Consider the following 6,621-nt stretch of genomic DNA (forward strand, 5'->3'; position numbering starts at 1 on the left):
TCCCCATTTTCAAAGACTTTTGTCCTAGTATGGGGATTTTTTTTTTTTTTTTTTTTTTTTTTTTTATGGGACCTATTTAATATAACACTGCCTGAGCTAATTATGTTAGACTACCCATCCTGCAAAATGTTCTTAAGGAGTAATTTGAACATCCGGAGGGAGGTCATAGGACAGGGAGTCACCTATCAAGACTCTATTCCTGCTCTGTCCTGGATGTGTTCTGGGGAACTCTTTAAAGAAGTAAGGGTGTTCAATCTAGAGGCTAAAAGTATTAGAAGCATAAACACAGATGTGTGGATGACAGGCTTAAACTCACAAGAATTTTGCATAGACTGGTGGCACCTGTATTCCATGAGTTTTGTCAGGTTCAATCCTCATAAATGAGTTTTTAGAGCTATTGATGAAAGTCATTATAAAACTTCATAATATTGACTAGACTTTTCTCTTGTAATTGCTTTAGATAATATAATGTATAAAAGCATTCAGGGATGTAATGAACATTTTGAGAAGGACCGAGCAAAGAAAGTATGGATTGAAACCAACACCAGGCTTGCACAAGAAACAGAAAACCCTTTTACAAGGTGACAGGAATCCAGCACAAAAAAAAAAAAAAGAGATTGGGCAGCAGCTGTTTTCCTGTTTACACATTCATTCTGTATGTCTCGCTGATGGACTGCTTTACAGCAGATTGATCCTTCACTGAGTGTCTGAGCACAGGGTCCTGTTATACCAAGAGAAAGAAACCTTTATTTTAACAGGCAACAACTTAGTAAGGACAGTCCATAAATGTTTTCTTACCTTTTTAATTCTTTTTATTATAATTATTTTTTATTTTTTTTCCCCAGCAGACCTATAAACACATTTGGGTAGAATGGGCCAGGGGAAAGGCTAGGTTCCTGCCCTCCTCATCTCAGCTGTACATGGGGACTTGTCAGATTTGCTGCCATCACCGCAGCAGAGCAGGAGGCATCTAAAATCAGCTTCCTGCCATAAGGGAATACGCGGCAGATGGCACTGTTTCTTTAGCAGTCTGCACCAGTCTCTTTTTCCCTTTGTGGGAAGTTCCAGGTACGTTTTTCCTCCCTAGCTTTTTATCCCATTTTCTGCGATGGGGTTCATCTTCAGCCGGCCATACTGTGGTGGCGCAGGGGAGCCTGCCCCCCCCTCCCCCGTGCTCCTTGCTTAACACCATGCTGACTCCCAGCAGTAGCTTTCTGTAGTGGAAACCTTGTATTTGCATAATAATTTATTCCCATTGGTTCCCATGTATGCTCAATTTAATTAGTTTGTAACATTTCAGTAGTGTTTTGCTCAGATGTTAATAGCATGTTGGGGAGGCTGAGCACGTTTTTGCCATGTCTTTTCACTTTCAGTGCACACAGACTTCTTTTTCTTTCCATAACTTTGTCTCAGCACATTTTTTTTATTTTTTAATGCTAGATGCCTTGATGCTTATCTCCTTCCATCTCATCAATCGTATGCCAAAGAATTTTTTAAAAGGCTAATATTTCTGGGTTTCCCTCACCCCTTTATTATCAGTCATTTAGATGTTAAATTAGTTTAGACTTCCCTAGATGTGCTTTAATTAGAGAGACACTTATTTATTTACCACTATCTGCATATGCATGAGCTGTCTTTCTAAATGCAGTCCTAACCCGAGAGCTGCTGAAAACTTCCTCTGAAATCAACCAGTATCAGAAATTTATTGTAGATTTAGTCATTAAAAAAAAAAAATAAAATTAAAAAATGAGGAATTACATCTATGATTACAAATGCTTACCAAATAGGATGATTTTCTTAAAGAACATATTGTGGTTTGGTGTGAAAATGTGTAATCCCGAAGTGCCTGGCCACCTGCCTGGAAACCAAAGCTCACCATTTGGCACCATTTGTGCAAAAAGAGTTCAGTGCTTCAGATGGAGAAGGAGAGTGTCCTGAAAGGGGAATGGGGATGCCTCACTCCATTGATAGGAAGCTCCAGGCAAAGGTGTGCCTGGATGTCACCCCCAGTGCAGGTCCAGCTGCCTGAACCAAGCTTGCAGGCAAGATAATCGATCCAATAGGTAGGACTCTTGTCTGAGTGAAGCAAGCCACATTTCTTCCATGCTTGAGCAGGACATGAAACACTGTTTTTCCTCTGGAACATGGGAAGAATATGAAGTCTGGGTGCTTAAACCCACAGAGTATTTGTCCATGAAGTAGGAAACCTTCCCCTCAGGCTGAGGCTGCTGACACCAATTTTTACCTCTTCCTGTAGAAGTGGTGAAATAGTACAGAAAGAGAAGTGGCTTTCGTGGAAGATACAAAATCAGAGCAAGCCTGACTTGAGACCCAAGAAGTTAGGGTCCCCACAGGTGACTGAGGCATTGCTATCCTTTGGACCACAGCCTCCCAGCTCCTCAGGTCAAAAAAGGAGTTCCTTGGTAAAGGTGCCACCAGGATTAAGTGACTGTAGAGTGCTGAGTTCACAGTCACAGTTTTGAAGTTAAGTACTAAATCCTGTTAAGGAAACTAAAGCTAGATCTATGCTATGGAAGTCATGATTTCTTCGCAACTGTTGTAGAGGAAATCCTCAGCCATGTACTGCTGCCATTTTGAGACAAACCTTGCTGTCCGTCATCCTGTCACAGAGCTATTTTGCACCTTGATTTTCAAGTAGGCTGATGAAATTCAACATATCCCACTGTGGATCTGGAGAGGACCAGGATTACTGAAAATGCTGCCTTCCTCATCGCTTTGTTTTGTAGCTTTGAGCTAGAATCCCATTTGGGTCCCAGCAATATAACACTGACCAGTTTTTGTGTTCATCTGAAACCCTCCCATCTTTTGAAATTGTAAATCTAAATGAGTCTTAATGCAACAATGATAAAATGTAATGCTTGGAGATGCAAATGGGGGCAGTGGACTAGTTGAATTAGTAACACCCATGACTGTGGGTACAGGGGCTTCCAGGCTACCAGAACAATGGAAATAATAGATGCTATTAATTTGGCATGAAAGTCTGTGGTGCCCTTTTGTCACCCTCTAAATATTCAGTCCTTTTGTTAGTTAAAAGAGTTAATTGACATTAAAGGATTTAGAGAATGAAAGACCTATCATTAGATCCTCCTTGCGATTCTCCTAGAAGTACTGGAGTTTCCTGATAGCATAGACATGTTCACCATCTTTAGACAAGAAGTGTTGCCCTTTTGGTTTGCTTCTGACTACAGTTAGCAACAAAATGAAAGAAAAATAATCTCAAACAAAATCTCAAGAAAAAAAAAAAAAGTGTGTGTATTTGTGGTCTGGGAGAATGAACGCAAAACATGAGAAAAGTCTTGCAAGACAAAGTGAAATAAACACACACAACAAAGTATAGATTAACTTATGTAATCCACATGAACAACATTATTGTCAGGAACTATTCAGAAAAATAGAAGCCAAAAATAAGCCAGTATCTCATAGGTTTGTTTTTGTTTTAAGACAGCTGGAAAACAGTGTATTCTTTAATGATATATGCATGTTAATATAAATTGTGTACTCTTCACTAATCTAATACTCATGAAATGAGCACATCCATCATGGAAATTATGCAATAACTTCTTACTTGAACAAATCCTGCAATGAATATGTTATAAAAATAATTAAGAGGTAATGTCAATTGGTTAGAACTTTATCAGAAGAGAATGGTCTCCATTTGTAAAATTAAAAAGCTCAAGAAAAACTGTGGACAGTTGTAAAATAAAGTCACAGTCATGTTTTTTCAAACTATGAGACTTATTCTCTGACAACATTTTATTCTAATGACATTGTTTCTATTAAACTAATTGATTGATGGATGCTTTAGACAGCTGACTGACAATTGTTCTTCGTACCATTTTGGAAAAACTGGGACCTGATTAGCTTCAATAATGTTTTATTTCCTCCTAGGCAATAAAAAGTCAGCTCTATCAATAAAATAATAATTTCTTATTAATGTGCTATATATTTTTGAAGAAGGGGGCTATTTCATTTCTTTATATAGTCAATTAGACATGACAAGACATGCTTTGAATACATCACCACCCACTCATTTCTTCAGCAATGTCCATAAGAAAGAAATAAAAGAGGTGTTTTCAAGCATCAAAAAACCTCGTGTTAATGTTTGGTTTCAGAGACAGGAAAAGGTTGGTTTGGTTCTTATTTAATCTCAAGCTTTTCCTTGGGGCAGAAAACATTGATATTTTCATTCCTTCTAGGTATACTGAATTTTGCCAGATTTTCTTTATATTGGCTGAATAGACTGCCTCATCTCCTGCCCTGCAAAGACAGGCAATGTTCTGCAAAAATACAAAATGCCTAACAGCCTCTGGGAATCTGCACAGAGCTGGAAGTCAGCATTTAACTCCCAGTTCTGCCAAGTCTTGTTTATGTTTCCTGATAGTTCTCGGCCTTTGTTTTAGACCTACAGCTACCACTCGAGGAAGCTAACAGGTTTTAGTCCCTGGTTACAAATAATTTAAGAGAGAAGTTGCATGGGTTTACTTCTCATAGAGCTGGAGCCAGAAATCCATATTCAAATTGTCAAAGGCCCTGATGTGATCAGAAAGCATAACACCATACAGAAGTCAGAGTGCTAGCTAGGAGAAATACAAGTTCATTTCTCTGCCATAGCCTGTGAAAATCAAACTCCAATTTTTCATCTCACAGAAAATCCCACTACATGCTCAATTTAAAGCTGATTGCATGGAATAACTAAGGCAAAACAGAATTGGAAAGCCTTAACAATTGTTGGTGAAGCCATTTCCTGTTGAACTAGAGTTTCATGCAGCTGTGAGAGCCATTAGCTGTCATGTAAGACATAGCTTGCTTCATGTCACTTCTAGGTGACCATGAAGGTGCATTGGCATGTATTTTTGGGCTCTTTGGGGTTCACCTTGAACTTCTCTCTCTCTCTCTCTCTTTTTTTTTTTTTTTTAATGTGTGTGTGAGAGTGATGGCATTGCTTCAACAACAAGGGGAAAGGAATCCTCCACCCAGGTTTAGTTTATGTGTTGAGCTAATCATTACAAATTAATTTCCAAGGTGAGACATTTCAGCCCTAGGTGTTCTATGAACAGAAAAGACACAGTGTAATTTCTTTTGAATGAGAACTAGTAAGTACTCTAGGTTATGTAGACAGGGAGCTCTGGATAATGCCAGCTGGTATTTTCAGAGCCCATCCACCACATCAAGGTCATTACACATGGGGAGCTTGTAGGCAGAAATGCCCAGCACCTTGGTGGAGTTCTGGCATCTCTGAGATCTGATGGAGTCACTGCTAACTGTTATTTGGTCTTAAATTCAAGCTGAAGTTTAAATCCAATATGAAGCAATTATTACCTTGTCCAGATGTTCTGAATGTTCTGACTGCTTATACAAATAGCATTAATTTTAATGGGTTTTTGTTTTGTTTTATTTTAAATAGCAGTGTTAATTGTACACGACGAATAATTTGGTGCATTATATTTACTTTGACATTGTCTTTAACTGTAGCTATAAAAATGCATTTTACCTTTTTCAGAATACAGGTCTAATCTTGCTTTCATTTTAGTTAATGGCTAAATTGCTATTGACTGTGCTAGGAACAGCTCTATGCCCCTATATATTTAACTGCTGTAATGTAATTGCTTCACTGTATGGATCAGTGTTTGTAATATAGGATTTAAGTTAATAATCCTTTTTATATTGCTATATATGTGAAAGGCAAACTTATAATATAGAAATAATATGCTCAGTGTTGGCAATAGGAAAGATTAAATCATACAACTTACATTTTTCCATAATAAACTTGCAGATTCTAATTAGAATTAAAGTGAGCTCTGTCTATGGATTTATCTTAACTCACAAGGATTATCTTCTGCTTTATAATATGAGTGCAGCTTTTATAAATTGAAAAAGAAATAATGAACTTCCAGGTTGATTGGAGCTGCCACAGTAACTGGGACAAAAAGAGCTTGAAGCCCATTGGCGAAGTGTGTTCTAAAAATATATCCTTGGTCATCTTAATTCACATTCTTCCTCATTTGATAGGCTCAGGACTTCACCTCTGTGAAGGAAAAGGTGTGGTACATCATGTAGTGAAGAACATAAGAAGATTTGACAGAAGTCTGGAAATAAGGATGTGTTTTCCTGAAAATGGAAATTTAAGGCTGCATGGATTTCACTCTCATCTCTTAAGCAACCATCTTGGACCATCTTCTTTTGGAAGAGATATCCACCACATGTACATTCATTGTTAACAGTTTGGATTCTGGGTTTTCTTGGATTAATAAATACTCCTGAATTTCTAGAAAGCATGCAGAATATTTGGCAACGTTGCAGAGGGCCATTGCAAAGGGATAAATCAGTTTACACAGAATTATTTGTGTAGTCAAAGGAAGCATATATTTGACATCACAAGCCTAAAATAATTTATTATTGAGGTCTCAGGGCATTAGTAGGTCAAATGTCCTGTAACAGAGACAATATTTCTCTGTACGGTTTGCTACACAAGTAAATATGTTGTCCAGTAGATAAAGTGGAATCAGAATGCAGTTTAGTCAATATTAAAAAAAAAAAAAAAAAAAAAAAAAAAAAAAAAACAAAAAAAAAAAACTGGAGCTAGTTATCTACAGACTTCCA

General features: G+C 37.6%; 1 long non-coding RNA gene across 1 annotated transcript; it reads left to right on the forward strand.

Moving 5' to 3' along the window:
• The first annotated feature begins 932 nt into the window (after window positions 1-932).
• Window positions 933-6,296, forward strand: LOC118162959. Its single transcript, XR_004748741.1, has 2 exons — window positions 933-1,068; window positions 6,031-6,296. It is a non-coding gene; the product is annotated as an uncharacterized LOC118162959 (long non-coding RNA).
• Window positions 6,297-6,621: the final 325 nt, after the last annotated feature.

The sequence above is a fragment of the Oxyura jamaicensis genome, chromosome 2 (assembly GCF_011077185.1).
Source record: "Oxyura jamaicensis isolate SHBP4307 breed ruddy duck chromosome 2, BPBGC_Ojam_1.0, whole genome shotgun sequence".
Lineage (NCBI taxonomy): Eukaryota > Metazoa > Chordata > Aves > Anseriformes > Anatidae > Oxyura > Oxyura jamaicensis.